A 26,707-nucleotide genomic window follows, 5' to 3' on the forward strand; every position below is an offset into this window, starting at 1 on the left:
TGATATTTGTCTCTGTCAGACTTATTTCATGATCATCTCTAGGTCCATCCATGTTGCTGCAAATGGTAAATTATGCCGTTTCTTAAGTGAACTGTGTTAAGTGAGCCCCGCGTATGTCTGCTGGTTCTGTATTAACTGTAGGCTCTGTTTTCTTTTCTCTCCATTTCATTTGGTTTATCCAGTTCACTGGGTAACGTCTGCATGGCTAAAGGCTCTTGCTGATTTATGTTTGCAACATAAATCTTGCTGGGGTTAAAAAGCAAGGTTTAGGACATTTTTTGGCTCAGAAGTACGGGGATTCATGTGTAAGTCATTTCATAGGTAAGATCCTGGCTTGCTATGGCAGGCGATTTCCCTAGATCAGACCGCCTCTGAGGTGTCCTTACATATGATATGAGTCAGCACTTAATAAGTAATAAATGTGTAATGCCTGCCAAGTTGTGACGGTTATAGCTCTTCAGACGCAACCCATGTGTCCCATCCATCACATAAACTCGTGGAATACCTGTGAAGGGGCGTGAAGAATATATGTGTGTAGTTACCACACTGTATTCCAAAGTAGAATTGATCTTTGGTCTTAGAAATTGTCTGTCTGACCTAAAGCGAAGAAACAGTCAGAACGAAGAAATTTTGCTGACTATACTGTTTATTGGCCATAAACAAATTTTATTGATAATGATCTGGGGTTTTGGTCTATTTAATCAATAGAAATTGATAAGAGGTCAGACGAGGAATTCAGGGAAGGCTTACTGGGGCTCCTGCTGCAGCATGAGGGAGAGAACGTAATGGGGGGGAAATGAGCTGGTCGGTTCCTTATATGGGGTGAGGGTAGGGAGGGTGGATCCAGAGGGTGGCTTAGGTGGACTGCCCACCCCCTTGGTGGTGCCCTTTGCAGGGATCGTGCCTGGGACCCTGGATTTGCTCCCAGCTTCTCAAAAGTGGCCATTGGGTTTTTTGTCTTTTTGTATCTTGTTGTCCATAATTAGCCCCAACTGCACAGGCATGCAGTTATTTTTAGTCCCTTATAGTTTCTTTGTATCTATTGCTCGAGGAGACAGTTGTCCAGGTGCAAGCCCTCCTATAAAGGGTCCCAGGTCCCAGCCTGCCTCATTATTAGAGGTGTTTGGTTACATAGATAAGAATGAAAAAAATCCTACTCTTACTAACATGATTTACTAAAAATAACACAGTAATAAAAAAGAATTTCCAAACTGTGTATCTATTTTTTAGAGAAAGATTCCAGTGAATTGCAAAAAGATTAAAGCAAAAGGCCCCAAAACTTCCACGTATCAATAACTGTTACAGAATTCTTGCTATAAAAGCTTTTTATTCAAGTTTCAATATTTAAGTATATTCCAAATCAGTACATTAGAACATTAGAATTTATATTCTGTAACAGCCAGATTAAACCAACCTCCTTAGGATGACTCTTGCTGTTATGCTTAAATGATTTAGGAAAAAGGGTTTATCTCTTTTGATGTTTTCTTGGAGGTTATGATACATATTTAAATAGGAAAATCTCCTGCCTTGGGGATTTCGTCACCATATAACACTAAGAGTAATCGTTATAATATGACACTATATAACACGTATAACACTGAGAGTAATCGTTATAACACTATATAACGCATATAACGCTAAGAGTAATCGTTATAATGACGGCTCCTACTCTTTCCCTCAATCCTATTGTAAAGATCTCTGCTTGTGATGCCCCATTCGTTACGCAAGACCAAAATAAAGAAAAGATGCTACTTTCTTCCCTCTGCCAAAAGTACAGCAAGGCTCAGAGGGCTTGAGCGCATCCTTGCCGACCACCTGGCTAGTCATCTTTGGAGATATGGTTGGAAGTGTTACTGACCGCAAGTTTCTGTGCCTCATGCCCAGTGACACCAAACAAAGTGAAACATCAGAGTCTGGAGTGGAGCAAGGTTTATCGCATGGCCATGCAAGGAGACCGGTGGCTCGTGCCCCAAAACCCTAAACTTCCCGAAGGGTTTCAGCAAAGCATTTTTAAAGGCAAGGTGAGGGAGGGGCATGGTTAGTTGTTGCAGACTTCTTGGTGCTGGAATCCTTTGCTCTTGCAGCTCTCCACATAGGTCAGGTCAGGTAAAGATGGTCCTGTAAACCTCCAACAAGACACATGGTATATTCTCTGCTCTGCAACTTTTTATCTGTATATGAATGGAACGTTACACCTTTAAAGTAACACCTTTAGAAGGTCAGAGCCCTGAGAATGGCTCTCCTGTATGTCTCAGGCTGGAGGCAACACATTCGTTTCCAAAAGGTGCAGAGCCAGTGTGACTAAGCACAGGCGACAACGCACCAAAGGAAAAGGAACAGGTCTAATATGGGGTCAGGTTTGTTCCTCCCTATTACAGGATCCAGTTCCAGAGCGAATCCAGTTCCAGAGCGACGTGGATAACCCTTAAGATTTGTTGCCTCAGTGGTTGATATCCATCTGGATCTTTTTTAGGTAAAAAAATTCTAAAATGTCAGTGTTTTTATATCGCTTTCCTAATTAGTCAGACCATTGGGCTTAAAACCACAGAGGTCCTGGAGGATGTAGAGGTGCCCAGTGTGTATTAATGTTAACAGTAGCATAGTATCCTCTGCAGTGTTGATGGTGAAGTTCTGGGCCGCGGAGGCCACACATTCTGATTCAGTTAAGGGCCCAAATATGAGAGGAAGCTTAATACCAGTTAGAGAAAGCTGAGTGAGATGTCCTCAGCAAGGTGCACGATGTGGGGTGAGTTGACAGCTGTTTATGAAAACCCTGTGTCTCTGCAGACACATAAACGTTCTCTTGTCCCAGGCACAGCGTTGATTGGACTTGGGGATGCAAAAACTGGCTAACATCTTTCTCCAATGAAAGATGCTCTAATTAGTGCATGTAATTAGCACTCATGCTCTATTACTGCTCTGATAAGGGTAATACCATCCTCATCATCCACTTTGTAACTTTCAAGAACTTCCAAGAACTTTCCCCAACATTTGCGTGTATTATCATACTTCATTCTTACAAAGATCCCAGTGCTGGCGTGAAATCATGCCATTTGCAACAACATGGATGGACCTAGAGATGGTCAGACTGAGTGAAGTAAGTAAGTGAAGTGAAGTAAGTGAGACAGAGTGAAGTAAGTGAAGTCAGACTGAGTGAAGTAAGTCAGACAGAAAGACAAATATGATAGGATATCGCTTATATGTGAAATCTTTAAAAAAAAAGGGTACAAATGAACTTATCTACAAAACAGAAATAGAGTCACAGATGTAGAAAACAAGCTCATGGTTCCCAGGGTTGGGGTAGGGGTAAATTGGGAGTTGGGACTGACATATACACACTACTATATATAAAATAGACAACTAATAAGGACCTACCCTATAGCACAGGGAACTCAATACTCTGTAACGACCTATGTGGGGAAGGAATCTAAAAAAGAGTGGGTACATGTATATGTATAACAGAGTTGCTTTGTTGTACAGCAGAAACTAACATGAAATTGTGAATCATCAATACTCCAATAAAAATTAAAAAATAAATAAAAAGATCCCATGAGGCATTACTGTTCTCTTTATTTTCCCAGGTGGTGTATCCCTGCTCTTAAACAGATACCACTAGATACACTTCTACCTGAACAAAATTGGGTCCACTGACTTTTCAACAAGAGAGAATGAAAACCATAGGCGGTATTTAGTAAAAGGGGATTAGGAAGGACTTAAAGGACGTGGGCTTGTGTTAAGCGATTTCAGGAACGATGGAAGGAAGCTGGATGTGGCTTGGCTTGCAGACTATTAGAAAGTAGGGGTGGGCTTCCCTGGTGGCGCAGTGGTTGAGAGTCCGCCTGCCGATGCAGGGGACACGGGTTCATGCCCTGGTCCAGGAAGATCCCACATGCCGCGGAGCGGCTGGGCCCATGAGCCATGGCCGCTGAGCCTGCGCGTCCGGAGCCTGTGCTCCGCGACGGGAGAGGCCGCAGCGGTGAGAGGCCTGCGTACCACAAAAAAAAAAAAAAAGAAAGAAAAAGAAAGTACGGGTAATTCTATGACAGGTTATCTAAAGAGAGGAAAAGTCGGATGGAGGAAGATGCTCTCATTACAAAGAAGCAATGAATGTCACTCTGTGGTTTAGCATGATGTAGCGGTCCCACGACGTGCCTGATGTTCCCGAGGAGAGCAGCACAGCCTGGCTGTACCAGCCACGCTGGTTGTCAGCAGTGCTCCGGTTTAGGTGGTAACATCTGGCGAGAGGCCAGGTGTCGGGCAGCTGTGCTGTTTCTCGGGTAAAACCAATAATAAAATGAACCAAATACTCAGGAAGCAGTGCCGAAGTCTCAGCGAAGACTGTCCAGTGGCATCTCGGCTATTAACCTGCAGATTTCCTTTAGGAACCTGAGTGTCAACGTGTGATTTGCAGAAATGAGACCTCCTGTACGGTCAGTACCTTCTCTAGAGGAATGCAGTCTTAATCAGACTGTTCTTTAGCATTTCAGGAAGCTGGCCAAAAGAGAGTCGTGTCGCTCACATGCAGGGAGACACCTCTGTGGCTGGTCGCAGGTGCTGTGTCTATTCTAGGGTTGAGAGAATGTCTAGTACAGCAGAATTCCTTGTAGAGCCCAGACAGCCTCTCCCATAGACCTTGCTTGGGTGGGGATGGTCAACACCAATGTCTGAATTTTAGTTGAATTGTTATATTTTCTTTAGCTGGTTAAGACCCGTCCACACTGAACAATCTTTTTCTCTGATCTGAGTAATTGTGGTTAAGTCTTCGAAGGTCAATGGTACCCAGTTAACTGCCAAACAATAGCTTTTTCTGCTATATAGCTGAATTCCATAGAGCAACCTGTGACCCCCATTTCTTGTTTCCTTCCAATTGGAACTATATAACTTGTGAGCCGTACTGGGGAGAAGGGTCTGAAATTCACCAAGAGCTGGCAACAGGAATGCAACGTGCAGAGACAAACCGTGTAGCTGAAAGCCCCAAGAAAACATTCGTTCACCTGCATTGCTTCTTGAGTTTAAAGAGCGAGATGAAATGCAAAAGGAAAATACGGGCAAAAGATAGCCTGCAATTTATTTGCAGTTGTAAAGCCGTGAATTGTCACAAGTTCAACATCAGTTTTCTAATGTGTGTGTTTCTAGTTTTTGAGATCCAGCAAGTGTATACAAAGAAACTTTTAGTTTATCTAGCAAATGAAGCCTATGTTTTCTTGTTTCTGATGAATGAATAAAGCTCATTTTTGATAAGGTTTCAAGAAACGCAGTAACTTTCTATTTATTTATTTTTCTTTTTAAACTGAAATATACTTGATTTACAACATTGTATTAGTTTCAGGTGTACAACATAACCATTCAACATTTTTATAGGTTGTGCTCTGTTTAAATTCACCGCAAAATAATGGCCACATTTCCCTGTGTTGTACAATGTATCCCTGAAGCCCATGCATTTTATACTTAATAGGTAGTACCTCTCAATTCCATACATCCCCTCCCACCTCTTCCCCAACCGCTCCCCACTGGTAACCACCAGTCTGTTCTCTATACAGACTGTTTTACGTATACATTCATTGGTATTAGTTTTTAGATTCCACATATTAGTGATAACATACAGTATCTGTCTGATTTACTTCACTTAGTAGGATCATCTCTAGGTCTATTCATGTTGCTGTACATGGCAGGATTTCATTCTTTTTTATGGCTGAGTAATATTCCACTGTATATATGTACCACATCTTCTTTATCCATCCGTCAGTGGACATTTAGGTTGCTTCCTTATCTTGGCTATTGTAAATAGTGCTGCTGTGAACATTGGGGTGTGTGTATCTTTTCCAGTCAGCATTTGCATTTTTTTTTCAGATGTCTATCCAGGAGTGGAATTGCCGGATCGTACGGTAGTTCTGTTGAAAGATTTTAAGAGGACCAGGTTGGGAAAGAAGCTGATGGACTGATTTAAGATTTTTAGATACAGAACTTTATACTTCGGTTTCTTTAGGTTGATAATTAATCCTCTGGCCTTTAAACCACAGCTGGGAGTGTTTACAAAAGCACAGGGGTGTTCAAGTTGCAAGCAGGGCTGTCAGGCAGATAGCAGTAGTGGGCAACGAGTAGAAAGACATATATATGTATTTCTTCTCTTGCAGAACCAACCACACCTGATTAACCAGGAAAGATCAGTGGGAGAACTCAGGGCTGGGTCCGCTGCATCCTGGGGCCTAGCTGGATTTCTGTTTGCTTTAAAGCTCACTGCTAGAAAAAGCTGCTGAGAAGCCTTGCCCATAAAAGGGAGAATGTTTGTGAACAGAGGGCAGAGACGTGCAGTAATTTCTGTAGCACCGAGTAGGCAAATTGAACAGATTTTTCAACAGGATCTACCTCACAGGGATATAGGTGCTTGCACTTTATTAAAATGGAACCATGGCAATTTAAAATGTGCCATCGTAGCTCTTGGAAGAAAAATCCAATATGCTTTCATTGTACGCCTGAATCGTCAGGGAAAAAAATCTGGAGAAAATGTTTCAGCATCTTCTCCAAACATTTTAACATATGTTTGATACAGAAGCATTTTCATAGGTTGCTGACACATGATACAAAACATGATACAAACATGACACAGAATCACTTTCGTATCTTGGGAGAGTGTCAGCCAAGGGTTCTTTACAAATGGTGCCAGTGCGGAGAGATGTGTCTGAATAAAAGTGTTCTTGAAATGACTCTAGGGGACGTGAGAAGATGCACAAGCAAGTTGCGTATGCTGAGTGTTTGTGAAATATCAGAAGAGATGCAGAGAGCTTCAAGATGTAGTGTTCAGCAAAGGTAGATTAAGGCAGCTGGAAAGTGCATCTCCCCTGCTTTATGCCTTTACCTGTGGTGAAATTAGCGCCATATTATGGCCCCGTGATCTGTGTGATGCTGAGCAGTTGACTTAACCTCTCTGGGCCTCACTGTCTCCTGCAAAGTGGAGATGATCAGAGAACTCCTCTGATTATTTTTAAATTATTTATTTATTTTATTTATTTGTGGCTGCATCAGGTCTTCGTTGCGGCACACGGGATCTTTGTTGCGGCGCGGGGGCGTCTCTCCAGTCGTGGCGTGCGGGTTTTCTCTCTCTAGTTGTGGCGCACAGGCTCCGGGGCGCGTGGGCTCTGTAGTTTGCGGCACGCGGGCTCTCTCGTTGAGGCGGCACGAGCTCAGCAGTTGCGGCCCACGGGCTTAGTTGCCCCGTGGCATGCGGGATCTTAGTTCCCTGACCAGGGATCGAACCCGTGTCCCCTGCATTGGAAGGCAGATTCTTTACCACTGGACCCCCAGGGAAGTCCCTCCTCTGATTCTTTGTGAGTGAATCAGAAGCTGCTAGTGAAAACGCCTGCCGCGTGGAAAGGCTAAATAAATGCTAGTGATTATTAGCCGTATTTTACAGATGTTCAGCTGGGATACGCCACGTGCCCAAATCATATACCTGGTCAGTAGCTGTCAGATGGAAGTGAAGTTCACGTGTGGCTGAAGGTCTCCTTCCTCTCAGTGATCTGAGCAGATCATACAGCACGGAAGCCATTTCTCGTTTTACACTTTGAAAGAGGTCACTTGTCCCAACTGGTCTAGATTTATAAGACTTTATTCTAGGTGGTTCTTTGATAACTTTTTTTTAATCCCATTCTCTCCCCCGACTCCCAAACCTTTCCAGGTTATTTTACTTTTTCTTGATTCCATTTAATTTATATTTTCCTGTAAGATAAAGGGCATTTCAATTAATCTTTAATTGGGGAAAGGCTTCCAAGCCAGAAAAGCAAAAGAAAAGTTTCAAAATAGACTTCCAAATTTAAAAAAAAAAATTGAAATAATGATTTCATAGTTTTTAAAGTATTTATTTATTTAAATATATATATTTTTTATTGAAGTACAGTTGATTTACAGTGTTGTGTTAGTTTCAGGTATACAGCACAGTGATTCGGATATGCATATATATATATGTGTGTGTGCGAGCGTGTGTATGTATATTCTTTTTCAGGTTCTTTTTCATTATAGGTTATTACAAAATATTGAGTAGAGGTCCCTGTGCTATACAGTAGGTCCTTGTTGATTATGTGTTTTACATATAGTAGTGTGTGTATGTTAATCCCAAACTCCTAATTTACCCTAACTTATCCCTCTCTATTTATCCCCCTTTATCTCTCTCGATTTCATAGTTTTAAATAACATATATGTGTAAAAAAAAGACTGTAAGCTCTATAGATGATATCTCTGGGTGAGAGTTAATATTTAGCTTTTATCCTTCTTTGAAATTCTCTGTAATTAGAAAAATGCAATACTTTAAAAAGCCCCACACGTACCCTTTGGGAGAGCACTCCCAAGTGCCGACATTGGGCTGGGCGTTCATCCGGTCCCCTCCGCTGCTCCCTGCCCTGCCTGCCCTTCTCTCCGCTGGTTCCCTCGACCACCTTCCCACTCGTGGTCCGTTCCCAACATCCCCCTAGCTGGGTCCTTGCTGTTCTCCAGAAGCATCCCTCTCGTGTCTGTCCTCCGCTGGGCCAGTGGGGTGATGCCCTGACAGCCACACCTGGTCCCCAGCTCAGAGCCCTTCGTTGCTCTTCTGTTCCCACAGACTAACCTCTCATGTCCCCATTGCATAGGAGAACTTCCAAGAGCCGCCTGCAGGAAAAGAAAATAATAGTTTTGTGCGGGGATGTCCTTTTGGTTAACAGATAAAGAATAGGCGGCAGATGTCAGGGGGTCTCAGGCGATTGTGGAGAAAACACTTGCTCAGGCAGAAGACTTGGAAACATATACACACACGCACATAAACACACATAAGCACACATGAATGTGTATACATATATGCTGTAGATATGCTATATAAACATATACATGCTAAATATGCATAAATATATATACACATGTGTACATATAAATACATAGCATATACATGCATGTATATATTTTTTCTAAGTTGTGTATATATAAATATATATAAAATTCCCCAAGCCTTGTTATATATGCATATATAAAATATATATAATATTTTGTTACAAATAGAATGTATATACTGATATCTCTCTATATATACACATACATTTTATATAACATATAAATATATGTTATATAACATTTTTTATAACATAAATATGTTATATAACATGTTATATAACATAAATATATGTATAAGTAATACATATGCCTTGCATGTGTATTTTACATATTATATATTATACATATATATATAGTTTTCGCAGAGTCTGGCTCTGTTATTTTAACACAACCCTCTCCCTCCCCCTCCCCCCAAAAAGTGGAAACTGAAAGAAAGGGACTTTCCAGTCCCACATGACTTTTGTAGGATCAACAAACTGGGCTAATGGTGACCGCATGATCATATTACACAGTATTTCCTTTAGGGCTTTTCTAGAAACACACTGTGTGTTTAAGAGGACATTATTTTACTTATCTGTGTTCTTCCAATGTACTGCCTCACTTTGCATAAAAAAATAAAGAGCCACGGGTTCTTATTGGTATCTCTGAAGGGCAGGTCCACACAATTCTGTTCCTTGGACGGTGCCCCTGAACTTGTGAATATCCCTCATGACCTCGGACCCAGCTTCAAAGCAATGGTTTTTCATTATCTCCTGAATTGCTTCCTGCAGCCGTGGGCTCTGTGGGATTAGATCCTTTGCCCTCTGTTAATCTTCCAGGACTTCAGTGACCCAGGTGGACAGAAAAGGGGCTGAAATCAAACTCAGCAGCAAAGAAAAACACCCCAGAGACAAGGATGGAAGAGAGGCTATAATCACAGTTGTCAAAACCACAGTCTTACCTTAAGGGGGCTCCCTGGACTTCAGGCTCAAGAACTGAGCTTCCGGAAGACCTTTAGACATCAGATGAGCTTTGTTGATTTCATTTTGATCTTTTCTTTATATCCGCAGAGGCGCTGTCTTGAATGAGTCAACTGGGTCCCCCTCTTGAGGGAATCCTTTCAGAAGCATCTGTGGCATTGCTGTGATGGCAGAGCCGTTCTTTGTTGGTGACAGGATACCTTTAGCTGTCTCTCCCTGTGACATGTTCTAAAGAAACCTGTTCCAGGCTTATAAAAAGTTGAAATACAAGACAAAGTGTTCCTTCACAGAAATATAGCTGTATGGGTGGTGCTGCCTGCCTGGATTTGTTCATACAGCTGGTGCCCACTGACCTCTTCTGGGATTATGAGCTAGAGATCAAGGTCTCAGAAAAGAAGCCATGAGGATGGATGTTGGTACAGGTGTTGGGGGACCCAGCAGGGCTCTTGCTGTCAAAAGAATGCAATGTTTCATTTTCATTTTAGCCGCACCCTATATCTCAGCCCTTAGCCGATGCTAGCCCCTGCTCAATGAATCACTTTTTTTGTAAAATCCCACAGGCCTTATTTTATTTTTTAAACAGAGCCCCACTATAAGCATTGCACTATGCGTACAGTTAACATTAGTTGCCTAAGAACTTTGCTTTATTTAAATCACATAGGGAAGGAGGAGGTGGGGTGGGGACAGGATTAGGAAAGAGAAAAGCAAAAGCATTTTATTCGACCGCCTTCCAACGATACTGTGCCATTAATCATTTATCATCTCATTCTCTGACCCTCTGAACTTCCTCTATCCCTGTCCTGCTTTATGTTCAGATGGAATTGAGTCAGTAGATGTAGGGAGAATTTTTTAAAAGCGATTTCATCAAAAATTCAATCTGACACTAACATATTAGCCTTGGGCTCCACGATAGACAATAGAATCTCATTCGGGGTTTTTTTTCCCTCATCTTTTCACATCCGGATGGACTCCTCCTTTTTTTTTTTTTTTTTTCTCTTCCATCTGCTTCCTCAATCATAGGGTAAGTAATTACACCTAACTTTTCAGGAATTCAGGTCAGGGACAACGGAGCAATGAATAATGTAGCTTCTTTGAAGTCGCTCCTCTTTGGTGTTTTACGTGGAGGTCCCCAGAAGTCTGCCATCGCGGCCGCTAAACTTTGTGTCCCTGCCTTGTCCTCAGCATCAGTTCATTTGTCGACTGGTTCCCCCGCCGGCATCTAACCAGGAAACAAAGCCCAGTCCACCCGTAGTTCCTAAACTCCGGCCAAGTCTTGCGGTCGGTCAGCGTCTTGCCAGGATGAGGTCAGATCTCTCCAGCTCCTCACAAAAGGCCTCCATTTCCGCTCTGCAAAATGCATTAGCCACTGCACTACATTTTTTTTTTTTTGCATCAAAGGTGAAAAATGTCAGACATAATCAGCATGCTTTGATTGAGGCTCTTCCAGAGGGTTGCCACCCAAACCTTCCACCTCTCCGATTTCTCCCGGATTCATCTGTTTGTTCCTGCACCCCACTCTTCTTTTATAGTATCAGACTGCCTTCTACACCCAGAAACAGGTTTTTTAAAATAGATTTATTTAATTAATTAATTTATTTATTGGCTTGTTGGGTCATCGTTGCTGCGTGCGGGCTTTCTCTAGTTGCAGCGAGTGGCGGCTGTTCTTCACTGCAGTGCGCGGGCTTCTCATTGCGGTGGCTTCTTGTTGTGGAGCACGGGCTCTAGGCGCGTGGGCTTCAGTAGTTGTGGCATGCGAGCTCAGTAGTTGTGGCTTGCAGGCTTCAGTAATTGCATCACGTGGGCTTCACGAGTTGTGGCACATGGGCTCAGTAGTTGTGGCTCCCGGGCTCTAGAGTGCAGGCTCAGTAGTTGTGGCGCACGGGCTTAGTTGCTCCACGGCATGTGGGATCTTCCCGGACCAGGGCTCGAACCCGTGTCCCCTGCATTGGCAGGCGGTTTGTTAACCACTGCGCTACCAGGGAAGCCCGGAAGCAGTTTTGCACACAAGGTTCCTCAAGCAGAGAAGAGACCAGTACGTTCATGGCATGTTCTTCTCTGTTAAATAGGAGTCATGCACTTCACCAAGGGATTTACTTCAGTTTACCAAGCGAGGTGGAGAAGGCCTTGTAAAAACGCAATGAAATTGAGAGGGATTATTAAAAATATGTACCTATTCATTGGAGGAACAGGGGCAAAGGAACAGTATCAAAAAGGATTATTAAAAGAGCTATAAAATATCCAAATATTGGGTGGAGCCGACATCAGGACATTGCAGCTCCTGCGTCATGGTTTTCATGTTGCAGACAGGTCAGAATGGTCTGCAAGTCCCGTTGGGGCCACTGCATTCTACAGGGCATGGCCGGGAGGTCAGAGGCTCTTCCCACTGAGCCGACGCTCTCATGGTCCCTCCCCGTGGATTTGCCATGCGTTCAGAGAAGGGACCCGGGATACATGACATCATCCTTATGTTACTAGGTCTCAGGGGTAGGTCTGCTGGCAGGGTTCTCCATGGCAAACGACAGAATGCACCCACCAGGTTGGTCATGGTTGGCGGATATGTGATCTTTACCACTGTTATATTAAAAAGACAGTTCAAAACAAAACAAGATGTTCAGGGGACCCCACGGATTGTCTTACTCCAGCCCTCAAAGCTTGGTAGGTATCTGGGTTAAATATCCTGTTAGTAGTTCCTTAACTCTCCAACCTCCTGTGGGTAGATTTCCACTAATGGGTTCCAGGAAGGTGCTATTCAGTATAGCAGAAATGGGAAGCAATTTTATTCTTTCTACAGCTTGCATTTCAATCCACTCTGTGTACTTCTTCCTCATTTTTGTCTGAAATACCTGGCAAGAGGCGTAGCAGTCCTGGCCACTCCACAGATGGTAATTGTCCAGTTCAGTCTGTGGCAGTGTCTCCTGCAGTGTAACGCTTTTTCACTCTGTTTTCTTGGGCCAACCCCAGACAGGAGAACCATTCCATAAGAAAGGAGAGTCACGTTGGCCCCTTTTCTCATCAACAGTAGACAAGGAATAAGAGAAAAAAAGCAAACTCTGACACAGCCAGTGGAGTTAAAATCTGATGCCGCTGTCTTCTGGGAAGGGCAGGTGTCCAAAAGGCGTTTCTTGTTTCCAAGGTCTGGTGGTGGGTCCTACCCACTGCACTTTGTTTGACTTGCGCTAAATCTCTTGTCTTGAACTCTCACATCCATGGTGGATCTAGTCTCTTGCACTTACCTGGTTTCTAGAAGTAGTCCTCTTTCTATTTGACCACAGAACACTTCTACCTAGGAGGTCCATCACCATCACAGCTCCCAAAGGCCCTCTCTCTGCAAACTCTCTGGCACCTTCAATCTCCACCATATTGTTTTCTCTGCCTGGTAAGACCGGAACAAGGCTGATGACTTAGGACGGCAGAGCCAGACTCAAGTCTCTTAGCAGGTGTTGCATCTTTGGACCGTCTCCTTGATTAAGAGCTGTGGTTCTCCACCATGGCAGTTGTGCCCACCCACTCCACCCCTGCAGCGGTGAACAACAAAAGAAAACATTTCCCGTTGTCACTGTGAGAGCAGAGAGTGGTACAGGCATCTCCGGATGGTGGAGGTGAGGCGTGATGTTCAGTTTTCTGCAATGTACACGGAAGCTCCACCTACAGACTTACCTGCTTCAAGATGTCAGCGGTGCCGACACCCTCCAAGCCAAAGTATTGTCTTACTCATTTATGAGACAGTTATTCTAAGCCATTAGGTCTCACTGGGGACACGTTTGCCTCCAAAGAGACGTTTTGCTTTGTCTGGAGAGATTTGTGATTGTCACAACTAGGTGTCGGTCATGGCATGTAGAAAGGGTAGGGACCAAGGATGCTGCTATCATCCCTCGATTCGCAGAACAGCCCCCAAGCGTAAAGAGTCAGCCCTGCCCTAGTGTCACTAGTGTTGAGGAAGCTCGGTTTACAATATGAGGATGCATATGGGGGTGTCCATTAAGCTGCTACTTGGGGACGGCGTTGAAGGTTCAGGAACCAAGAGCACAGATTTTGAAGCCACGCTCCCTGGTTAAGGACTCCCAGCTTGGGCACCTGTGGCTCTATCTGTGATCTTGCGCAAGTGAGTCTTCCTGTGCCTTGAAAACCTTTGTTTGTTTCTCTAAGCCTCGTGAGGTCCAGAGCCAAAGATAAGCAGATTATAGGCGTCAGTGCCGTTGACAGGAGTGCCTAGCAGGAGTGGCCACTCTGGAAGTGTTCTTCTATTAATAGCTCTGTGTTTCCAGCTCTGGGACTTCAGCTGAAACCTAGGTAATGGGAAATGGCTTGTATGAGGATCCCTTACACACAAACCTCTGTCTCTGGAGGCAGTCCATCTGTTGTCAGACAATCCGGCGCATCAAGATTTATTAAATTTCTCTTTACCTTCCTCTGTTCGTTAAACAGTATCAGATGGCAAGCCTGAAAGCGAAGGTAAAATAAAGCAGCAAGAAGCCTGTCTTCTCATTGGACGTGCAATGACTAGTGTCTTCATCATCGAATTCAGTTATAACTCATTGGCCTTATCAAGCCACTGTCGATGTTCCCCTGTCTTGTAAGGATTTCTCACTGATGGCTGGCATCGTGCACTTGTTTCATGTTATTAGCATGGATGGATAACATCTCTCGTCTTTGTCTGAATACTGCATCCCAAGGAAGAGATCTTATTTTCTAGCAGGTTTCTAGACTTCACCTATTTCCATCGTGTTCACAGAGAACACGCTAGCCCGTGGAAACTCCCAGCATGGCTGTCAGCTGCCGGCACCTTAGGGATGCAGGTCGGCCTCTCCTTTTAGAAACCAGGAGGACATCCGAGGTAGGGAGAAACTCCTCCACTCTCCCCTCACTTTTCTGGCCTCTGAGATGCAAGATTCCAGCACGTCTTCATTGATTAAGCCGTGAGGAAAGCAGACAGGAGGCGGTCCCTGCAAAGAACGATGTCTCCTAATCCCTGGCAAAATAAACCAACACATAAAGGACCATTTCTACTTGCTTCTGACTTTCCTATAGAATCTGGATGCCAGCCAATCTCACAGGTGACAGCCTCACAGGGAGAAGATGGTCGATGCGTTTGTGTTCTTCAGTGCCAGCCCACTCAGCTTTGCTGTTTCGGTGGTAGGCAAACTAGGCTATAACCCAAGTAAGGTCGCTCTTGTTGCAATTCAAAATTTTAAAAAGTGTGCACACAGGCCACCTGTGAGCATCTTTGGTTGTACAGTTTGTGCACTGTGCAAAGGCAGGAGGCCAGGGGAACAAAAGAGCCTGACATTCAGCCCTAGAAATGCTCCATAAGCCATGCACCTGTGGAGCTGCGTTCCCTGCTGGAGGTGTAGCTAATTGTAACTCACCCAGCCACGGGTGCCTCGTTGGCTGAAGGCTCCCCTCCCTTACCCTGCACCTAGCAGACTCAGTGTGCTGCATGTTTGTGTGTTGACATGATTATCGTCTGCGACCCACAACTTGATCAGTTTGGATTCAGCCCCATCCTCAGCATCTAAATCAATCCTTGGAACCTTGCAGGACTTCAGCAAAGATTTGTTGAACAAAAGAATAAATGGGGCTTCCCTGGTGGCGCAGTGGTTGAGAGTCCGCCTGCCGATGCAGGGGACGCGGGGTCGTGCCCCGGTCCGGGAAGATCCCACATGCCGCGGAGCGGCTGGGCCCGTGAGCCATGGCCGCTGAGCCTGCGTGTCTGGAGCCTGTGCTCCGCAACGGGAGAGGCCACAACAGTGAGAGGCCCGCGTACTGCAAAAATAATAATAATAATAAAAAATAAATTTTAAAAAAAAATTTTAAAAAAATAAAAATAAAATAAATGGTTGAATTTCATCCTTTTTTACGACTAAGTAGTATTCCACTGTGTGAATGTACCACATCTTCTTTATCCATTCATCTGTCGACGGGCACTTGGGTTGTTTCCACGTCTTGGCTATTCTAAATGGTGCTGCTTTGAACAAAGGGGTGCAGGTATCTTTTCAAATTAGAATCTGCATCTTTTACGGTTATGTAAGTGGCAGAATTCTTTTATACTGTATCTGTTAATCCCAGACTCCTAATGTATCCCTCCCCCCCATCTTTCCCCTTTGGTAACCATAAGTTTGTTTCCTATGTCTTTGAGTCTGTTTCTTTTCTGTAGATATAGGTTCATTTGTGTCATTTTTTTAGATTCCACGTATAAGTGATATCAAATGGTATTTGTCTTTCGCTGTCTGACTCACTTCACTTAGTATGATAATCTCTAGGTCCATCCATGTCGCTGCAAATGGCATTATTTGATTATTTTTTGTGGCCGAGTAATATTCCATTATGTATATGTATGTGTGTATATATATATGAACACACACACCCCACATATTCTTTATCCATTCATCTGTTGATGGACATTTAGGTTGCTTCCATGTCTTGGCTACTGTAAATAGTGCTGCTATGAACATAGGGGTGCATGTGTGTTTTCAAATTAGCGTTTTTTGCCATTTGCAGTAACATGGATGGACTTGGAGGGCATTATACTTAGTGAAGTCAGACAGAGAAAGACAAATACTATATGATATTTATGTGTGGAATCTGAGAAATACCACAAACTAGTGAATATAACAGAGAAGAAGCAGACTCACAGATACAGAGAACAAACTATTGGTTCCCAGTGGGGAGAGGGGAAGGAGTGAGGGACAAGATGGGGGAGGGGATTTAGAGGTACAAACTACTATGTATAAAATAAACAAGCTACAAAGTTATATTGTACAGCACAGGGAATATAGCCAGTATTTTATAATAACTATAAATGGAGTATAACCTTTAAAATTGTGAGTCACTATGTTGTACACCTGTGACTTATATAATATTGTACAGCAACTATACTTCAATTAAAAAATGGTTGGGGCTTCCCTGGTGGCGCAGTGGTTGCGAGTCCGCCTGCCGATGCAGGGGACGCGGGTTCGTGCCCCGGTCCGGGAAGATCCCACATGCCGTGGAGCGGCTGGACCCGTGAGCCATGGCCGCTGAGCCTACGCGTCCCGAGCCTGTGCTCCGCAACGGGAGAGGCCACAGCAGTGAGAGGCCCACGTACCACAAAAAAAAAAAAAAAAAAATGGTTGGAATAGCAAGTACACGGAAGCCAGAATGAATGTGTCCATTTGTCTTGCGCTGCTTTTATATATAATTCTGATTCTGCTTCTCTTGCTTTGTTCATAAACTATTATTTTAATTTGTTTAGTTTTTCTTTTTTGAAACGTGTGATCTTGGGCTTAACCTTCTAGTATCAAGAAATTTCAGTGTGGCATGGCTAGGCATGACTTTTTCATTTTTTAAACCATTTGGAGGCTCATTTCCTGTGGTACTGGGAAATGTTCTGGTTTTTTAATTTTTTTTTTCTTAGCAGTTTCTTCCCTTCTGTTTTCATACTCTTGTCTTTGAAAAATCTCCCAAATTCGAGAAGTCGGATATTTAAACTACTTAATTATTTCCTATCTCACATATTTTATCATCTTTGTTTTTTGCATTACTTCCTAGGAAGTTAATTTTCTGTTTAATTTTCAATTTCAGCTAGTGTATATTTTTAATTGAAAAATCATAAAATTTGGGGGGACTTCCCTGGTGGTCCATCGGTTAAGACTCCATGCTTCCAATGCAAAGGGTGCCGATTAGATCCCTGGTCAGGGAGCTAAGATCCCACATGCCATGCAACAGCCAACCAAGAAAATTTTTAAAATTTTAAAAATTAAAATAAATAAATTTTTAAAAATCATAATTTTTAAATAAAATAAAATGCTGTTTCTTACATTTAAATATTTTAAGAACATTTTAGGGATTTTGTGTGTATGTGTGTCATCACAGTTTGTTTTATAGATGCACCATTTTCTCTTATTCTCATATAATGTGCAATATTTTTTTCAGGGATTACTTGAGTCTCCATTTCCTCCAAAGTCTGGTGTTCAGTTGTTTGTTTGTCTGTTTTTAAGGGCTTTACTTGTTAAGAGTATTTTTAGGTTTAGAACAAAGCTGAGAGGAAGGCACAGAGAGTTCCCCTAAAACCCCTGTCCCCTCACATGCATAGCTTCCCGCACCAGCCACATCCCCTGCCAGAGAAGCACATTCTTGACCGATGGGGAACCTACAACGACGCATCGTCACCACCGAAGGCTTATAGTTTACCCTGGGGCTCATTCTTGGTGGTGTGCGTTCTATGAGTTTGGACAATGTATCCATCATTATAGTATCATACAGCGTGGTGTCACTGCCCTAAAATCCCTCTTTGCTCACCTGTTCATGCCTCTCTACCCCCTAACCCCTGGCAACCACTGATCCGTTTACTGTCTGCACAGTTTTGCCCTTTGTAGAATGTCATATAGTTAGAATCATGCAGTATGCAGCCTTTTCAGGTTGGCTTCCTGCACTTAGGAATATACATTTAAGGTTCCTTCATGTCTTTTTTCTAGCTTGTTAGCTCATTTCTTTTTAGCAACGAATAATATTCCATTGTCTGGATGGACCACAGTTTATTCATCCATTCACCTACTGAAGACAGTGTTAGTCGATAACTATTTTAATAAGTAATAGTAAAATATTGAAGGTTTATAAGCGTTGATTATTACATAATTAGGCTGATATAATGTAGCAGGCATATCAGAAACTCTGTACCCCAAAGGGACATGATTATATGCAAATGAGTCACTTCAGAGGCAACACTCTAATTGCAATTAAATAAGATTGCTGGAGCCTATTGTGTTTCTGCTCGCTTTAGATTGCTTGAAAGCCCGTGGTAATTTATTTTCAGTATCTTGCTATGAGGCAGCTGTTAATCCTGAAGGAGGGGTTTATATTTGGAAACAGCCAAGGTTCTGTTGAGTACGATCAATTCTATTTCCATTGAAATAAAATTGTATGATGCAATTTTAATTCAAAAACAAGGTACAGCTATAAATAAATGTTAGCTTGATTCAACTAGCTCTTAAGGCACATTGAAAAGAGCGAATCAAAATGCTTTGAGCCACCTAAGTGCCACCCATACACCTTCCCAAATGGACTATTCTGAGTGAGGGCATTCATCTGGAGCTGTGATTTGCACCATGCTTATTTTTAGAAAGCTCATTTTACAGCCTGACCTTTAAAGTTCTTTTTAATGGAGTGGTTCCTTTTTCATGTACCTTCAACCTAATTTTGGCCAGTTACACAGTTGCCAATAACCCATCATGGTACCTGGTCCGTGTTAAAACCTAGGTAATGAGTTTTCTATGGAACTAGGTCATTTTTTTAAAAAATGTCTTTGAGAGACTTCGCCGGGGCTGCAGTGGTTAGGACCGTACGCTTTCACTGCTGAGGGCGCGGGTTCAGTCCCTGGTTGGGGAGCTAAGATCCCGCAAGCCATGCAGCACGGCCAAAAATAATAATTTTTTTAAGTCTTTGAATAATTAAAAACTTTATAACATCATTTCCGTAGAAATAACTCTGCATATCTCATGTGGCTAGATACATTTCTAAAGATACGGTAGTCATTGCTGTAGACTTTTTTGAGACTACTAATAAATTGTCACACATGCAGACATGCAGTCAGAAAAAATAACTTTCCCATAAGTCTCAGGCCATGCTACCGATATCAGTATACACATGGGACGTATAGATAGTTCAGTTTATGTTGGAGTTGGACATCTGGGAATGAATAGACTCAGGGCTCTCAACCAGCTGCTGGTCTTGTAGGAAAATGTGCCAACTTAGAGATGCCTGAGGGGACTCAGGGTGGGAGCTTTCCACACACCATTCCTGAGTAACTGGAAGAAGAGGACAGAGTTGCCACTGTCAGTGTTCCCCGTTAGCATGAGTGGCTCTCAAGTGATGTGACCATGTTTCTAACGGTATCTTCTTCCATGGCAAGATGGACCATTTAAAGGCACCCATCAGAAGGTACCAATAATGGAGGAACACACCGATATAGAAGGTAAATTGGTCAACGTTTATGCTGCAGCTCAATTTACGCTCCTTTAAAAAGAAAACAACTCTGAAGCAGAACACACAGAAAAGGTCATAAGCATCAATATTCTGTGCGGTGTAAAAACTTAAAGCGAATATCCCCATGACCATTAACCCTGCCAAGCAACAGAAAGTGGTGTCTGCTCTCTTCCGGTCTTCATGCCTTCCCCACCCAGGTGGGAACCATTATTCTGACTTTCATGCAAATCACTTTCTTCCGTCCTTCATATTTTTCCCACCAATATAGGTATCCCCAAATCACATAAATTAAACTTGACATGTTTGGGGACTTTAAATAAATGGAACTTTCTGTTCTTTTCTGATGTGTTACCTTTATGCACGATCGTGTTTTTAAAGTCCCTGTGTATTGTTTTATGTAGGCTTATTTCCTTCATTTTAATTCCTCTGTAGTATTCCATCGCCTGACTATATCAGAAGGCGTTTGTCCATTTTATTGTTAATAGATGAGTGTATTATTTCCAGACTTGGCTATTACAGTCGTTACTGTTTTAACAGTTCTTTGAAATGCATCCTCAGTTCTTATGTGAGTGGGTCTTCTGAGGTACTTACCCATTACGGAATTGCTCATTTAAATCTTCGCTTCGAGATTAGATAAGAATGAGCTGTTTTCCACATGGGAATAAATGTTTTCACCAGCAATGTGAAATCTGCACCAACATTTGTCACTCTCAGAATTTTATTTTCTTTTTCAAATCTAGTGAGTGTACATGGAAACTCACTGTGTTTTTATTTATGGTTTCCTGAGGTTGGGGCATTTCCATATATTGACCCGCCATTTTATTTCCTGTTTGGTGAAGTGTCCTTTTTTTCAGTTTTTCTATTGGGTTATCAACCTTTTTCTTATCGATTTTCTTTTTAAATGTTTATTGAAGTATAGTAGAATTACAGTGTTGTGTTAGTTTCTGCTGTAGAGCAAAGCGATTTAGTTATACATACACATACTTTCATTCTTTTTCGGACTATTTTCCCATATAGGTTATTACAGAATATTGAGTATAGTTCCCTGTGCTATACAGTAGGTCCTTGTTAATTATCTATTTCATATATGGTAGTGTGTATATTTTCATCCCAAGCTGCAAATTTATCCCTCCCCTCCGCGTTTCCCCTTTGGTAACCATAAGTTTGTTTTCGAAAACTGTGAGTCTGTTTCTATTTTGTAAATAAGTTTATGTCATTTTAATTCGATTCCACATTTGGGTGATACCATATGATATTTTGTCTTTAACTTACTTCACTTAGTGTGATCATCTCTAGGTCCATCCATGTTGCTACAAATGGCATTATTTCATTCTTTTTTATGGCTGAGCAGTATTCCATTGTGTGTGTGTGTGTGTGTGTGTGTGTGTGTACACACACCTTCTGTATCCATTCATCTGTTGATGGACACTTAAGTTGCTTCCATGTCTTGGCTGTTGTAAATAGTGCTGCTGTGAACCTTGGGTGCATGAATCTTTTCAAATTAGAGTTTCTGGATGGATGTCCAGGAGTGGGATTGCTGGATCCTATGGTAACTCTATTTTTCAGTTTTTTTAAGGAACTTCCATACTGTTCTCCATAGTGGCTGTACAACTTATATTCCCACCAACAGTGCAGGAGGGTTCTCTTTTCTCCACACCTTCTCCAGCATTTATTATTTGTAGACTTTTTAATGATGGCCATTCTGACTAGTGTGAGGTGATACCTCGTTGTAGTTTTGATTTGCATTTCTCTAATAATTTGCGATGTTGGGCATCTTTTCATGTGCCTGTTGGCCTTCTGGATGTCTTCTTTGGAGAAATGTCTGTTTAGGTCTTCTGCCTATTTTTTGATTGGGTTGGTGTTTTTTCTTTTTTTTTTTTGATATTAAGCTGTATGAGTTATTTGTACATTTTGGAAATTAATCCCTTATCGGTTGCATCATTTGCAAATATTTTCTCCCAGTCCGTAGGTTTTTTCATTGTTTATGGTTCCCTTTGCTGTGTAAAAGCTTTTAAGTTTAATTAGGTCCCATTTGTTTATTTTTGTTTTATTTCCATTTCTCTAGGAGATGGATTCAAAAAAATTGTTGCTGTGATTTATATCAAAGAGTGTTCTGCTTATGTTTTCCTCTAGGAATTTTAGAGTATCAGGTGTTACATTTATGTCTTTAATCCATTTTGAATTTACTTTTGTGTGTGGTATTAAAGAATGTTCTAATTTCATCCTTTTACATGTAGCCGTCCGGTTCTCCCAGCACCACTTACTGAAGAGACTGTCTTTTCTCCATTGTATATTCTTGCCTCCTTTGTCATAGATTAATTGACCATAAGTGTGTGGGTTTATTTCTGGGCTTTCTGTTCTGTCCCATTGATCTATGTGTCTGCTTTTGTGCCAGTCCCATGCTGTTTTGTTTACTGTAGCTTTGTAGTATAGTCTGAAGTCTTGGAGGGTTATGCCTCCAGCTTTGTTCTTTTTCCTCAGGATTCCTTTGGTAATTCTGGGTCTTTTATGGTCCCATATAAATTTTAGGATTATTCTAGTTCTGTGAAAAATGTCATGGGTAATTTGATAGGTATCACATTAAATCTGTAGATTACTCTGTGTGATATGTTTTCTAGAAGTTTTTCCATTTCTTTTAAGTTTTCAAAGTTATCAAAATACATAAGTTAATAATTTTATCTTTTTGTGTCTGCAACCATATAGTGGTGTTGTATTCTTTTTTTATTCCCAAAATATGCATGCCTTCCCACTTTATTGGTATAACTCATCAGTTTAGCTCTTTCATTACACTCTCCAATGAACCAACTTCTGTTTTTTCTTCAGTCTACTGTATGTTGATTTAACTCATTAATTACTGTTCTTATCTTTATTATTTCCATCTCATTAATCGTACTGTTGTTTTATTATCTTCTTGAAATAGGAGCCTATTTTATTAATTTTCAAATATCCTCAATTTCTAATCTGTTCATATGTACCTTAAACTTGGCTCAAGAAATGCACTAGCCATTTAGCATTTCTTACACTTACAAATTAAGTAAGTGATATTTTTTCGTTCACATAAAATATTTTGTAATTTCTCTCATTGATTTTCCTTTGACCTAGGAATTTTCTGAGAGAATTCTTTAATTTCCAAATATATGTATTTTTCTCAAGGTACATTTTGAGATTTTATTTCTTGGGAATGTGTTTTGTATCCTTGAGGAAGGTGTTTATTTTGCAGGAGTGATTTGCAGTAGTCTACATACATAATGACTCAAGTTGTTTATTTTGTCAACATATACTGTAATTTTATTGATAATTTGCGTGTTCCATCAGTTACTAGAATAAGCTCATCAAGTTTTCCCAGGATGGTATGGATTTTCTAATCTATTTTACAGACTTTTATTTTGTGCCTAACCGTAGATCCACTTATATTCACATTTAACTTTCGATATATTTGTGTTTAAATCTTCTGTCCCAAATTTCTGCTTTTACTAGGACACTTTTTTTCTCCTGTCTTGCTTTCTTGTAAATTACTTGGTTTTTATTCCTTTTTAATTATTCCATTTTCTTGCTCCCTGCCTTCCCCACTCTGTGGGGAGATAAAATATACTTTTCCTGTTTCCTTTTAGTGGAGAATGTTAGAAATTACAGCATGGATCCTTAATATAATCACTAACTTGAATTAATACAATTGTTACTGCTCTGAAAATACTACACAATTACTATATTTTAATGCCATATTCATCTAATTTACCTGTTATAACTCCCATTTGATTTTGTGAGTTTTTTAGGAATCTTATAGGACATGTGTTTAATTTAGTCAACATTAATTTTGATTTCCCCAGTTATATCACTTTGTTCTTCATTACCTCTTGTGCCGCTAACTTGATCTGTGAGCATTCTCTTTAAAAACATATAATGATGATGTAAAATAGGTTTTCAGGGCATGGGAGCTGTTGAAAATCTCAGTTAGCTTGCTTAAAAATATCTTTTTCATACCCTCTTCTTGAAGAATATCCTTGCTGAATTTTAATTTGCAATTATGCCCTTTTGGCCATCAGAAAAATCATTCAGCTAGTCTCTGGGTTCCATTGTTGCTATAGAGAATTTAGCTGTTAGTTTAAAAGTTACTCCTTTAAAAATGATACATTCTCTAGATCTAAATCTCAGGAACGTCTGCCTTCGAGTTTCTGCAGGTTTACTATGATGCAGCTAGGTATGGTATTCTTTTAATTTATCTAATTAGAATTCGTTAATCATCTCAGCTTTTGGAGTGGTGTTTTACTCAAGTTCTGAGAATTCTTGGTCATTACCTCTTCAAATTTTGCTGCTATGTTTTTTTTTTCTTTTCTCCTATTGGTAATCTAATTGCACATCTCTTAGACTTTATCTCTGTGACTCCATTTTTATCCTTCGTTTGTTTGTCATCTGATTTTAGTTTCAAGCTTCATTCTGCATTACTTGTTCTCCAGACCTTTATTTCACTAATTGTCTTTCATTCTGTATCTAATGTGTCATCCAACCAGTGCACCAAATTTATAATTTTGTTACGTATTTTTTCCCTTCTAGAATTTGATTCCTCCTTCTAATTTCCACGTTTTTGAAGTTCTCAATTTTATATTTTCTTGAGTGTATTTTCCTAGTTATCTTAAATTCGGCATGTCATATTTCCTTTATCTCAATTGCTCCTGGGTCTGTTTCTCTTTCTTGGTTGTCGATCTCACTGTCTGATACCTTCATGTGCAAAGTATTGTGATTTTGAGTATCTTAGAAATTCTCATTTTGCTTTCCCTGTTTCTAACTGTCTTTTCTATATTCTGTATCTTTTGAAAATCTTTCTGTGACACATTCTGGATAATTTCTTCTCACCTTTCCTCAAGTTCACTCATTTTCTCTTCAGCTTTAGCTGATCTTCTCTTAAGCTGATCCATTAGTTCTTAAATTTTTTTTCATTCTTCTGATACTCTGATCTAGAATTTCCACTTGGTCTTATTATTTTTTTAATTTATTTATTTATTTATTTTTGGCTGCATCGGGTCTTCGTTGCTGCACGCAGGCTTTCTCTAAAGTTGCAGCGAACAGGGGCTACTCTTCATTGTGGTGCATGGGCCTCTCATTGTGGTGGCTTCTCTGGTTGCGGAGCGTGGGCTCTAGGTGCGTGGGCTTCAGTAGTTGTGGTGCGTGGGCTTCAGTAATTGTGGCACACGGGCTCAGTATTTGTGGCTCGCAGGCTCTAGAGCACAGGCTCAGTAGTTGTGGCGCATGGGCTTAGTTGCTCCGCGGCATGTGGCATCTTCCCGGACCAGGGATTGAACCCGTGTCCCCTGCATTAGCAGGCGGATTCTTAACCACTGGGCCACCAGCAAAGTCCACTTGGTCTTTTAAGATACCTTTTACCCAACTTTTGAATCATTTCTCACTCCCTGCAGAGTTTTTTAGTTCTGTAAACATTGTTTTTAAAAACTGGATTATCATATAAGCCTGATAATTACACTATCTTAATTATTTGCAGAGAGTCGTCATTTTAGTGACTGTTACTTCTGCTTCTTTCTTTCTTTATGTGCTTGGTCATCTTTGTGAACTTGACATGGTATTTGAAAAGAGAATGTTAATAGTGATCAATTGATATAGGTTAGTGGTTTCTTCCTCCAGGGCAGATGACCTGTGGACATTAAAATTCTAGGATCTTTCATCCATGAAGACCTGCTGTTCTCTCAATTTTCTAGATGTTGTGGAGGTGGGTTGCAAGCCCCTGCAATTCTGAGTTTGCATTTGTCTCATACTTGAGGGAGGAGGATATTAGGGAGGAGTTTATCAGATTGCACACTTTCTACTGAGGCTGGGCTTTGACCCTTGCCCCCTTACACAATGTTTTCTTCCAGAATGGAGAATTCTTTAGGGCAAAGCTGCTTTGTGTGTGGGCTGTCCTACTGGTCTACCTACCTGGATCGTCACTTTCTCATCACTGTTGGTGCTATAAATCTCCAAGTACGATTTTAGCTTTGAAATTTCTCAAAATATTTTTTTGATCATGCACATTCTAATTTGCTCTCAAAAGGGGGGTTGGTTTGAATTCCCAAGTCTGTTGCTACTTAATGTAGATGTCTGATTTATTCTAATTTTAACATAAATGAGAAGGTAGGAGATACCAATTTATAGAGACAATGCAAAACACTGTATTAGAGCTATATTCTCTTGAGTAGTTCAGAATTCAGAGTATGACTACTTTATTTTACAGGCATTGAATAGCCAGTCTCATTCCTAACAACTCAAACTTCGAAGAAATTTCAGACAGTTAATCATCATTTAACAAGACAGCGCATGCACGTTGGATTTTAATCAGGATTTATGTTACTGCTAGAGTTATGCATGAGAGGATATTTTCATTAACGTCTCTCCGTGAAACACTGAGTCATACTCTGAGTTTTTCACAAGTTTCTTTCTACTTTTCAGTCAATATTTGAGTGTTTCCTGGGAACTAAGAGTTTGACTCCGTTGGTTTATTTGAGAGTGTTTGATCTTTTAAAATGCGTGATGAAGAGCCATTTTAGATATAAAGTCATGGGTGTTTTAAATAGAAATTACTGAAGCCAGTGTTTCATTTAAAATTCAGGTATTTAAATTTTTCCCATCAAAACGCTCTCATTCATATTTGCATAATTTTATGTAAGATCATTGACCTTAAAGATTAATGGCAGAGTAATTACCAGCTGTTCGTGAGTGTGTGTGTATTAAATCTGTCATATGGCAATAACAAGAGCTAATTTGCAGAGTTAGTATGAGAAATAGTGAGACAATGTATATCCCAGGACCTAGCAAGCTTCCTTGTATATATTAAATAATCAACAAATAATGGTTTTGTGATTGTAGATCTACTGATCAGTCCCATAGCAGTGAATTTATGTTTGAAATCCAGGCACAGTATAAAAGAATAAGGGTGTATTTTATGC

The 26,707-nt window shown here is 41.0% G+C and overlaps 1 protein-coding gene across 11 annotated transcripts in view; it reads left to right on the forward strand.

Moving 5' to 3' along the window:
- Window positions 1–26,707, forward strand: part of LOC101323758 (neuroligin 4 X-linked) — a 346,024-nt gene that overhangs the window by 235,512 nt on the left and 83,805 nt on the right. The window lies entirely within an intron of this gene.

The sequence above is a fragment of the Tursiops truncatus genome, chromosome Y (assembly GCF_011762595.2).
Source record: "Tursiops truncatus isolate mTurTru1 chromosome Y, mTurTru1.mat.Y, whole genome shotgun sequence".
Classification (NCBI taxonomy): Eukaryota; Metazoa; Chordata; class Mammalia; order Artiodactyla; family Delphinidae; genus Tursiops; species Tursiops truncatus.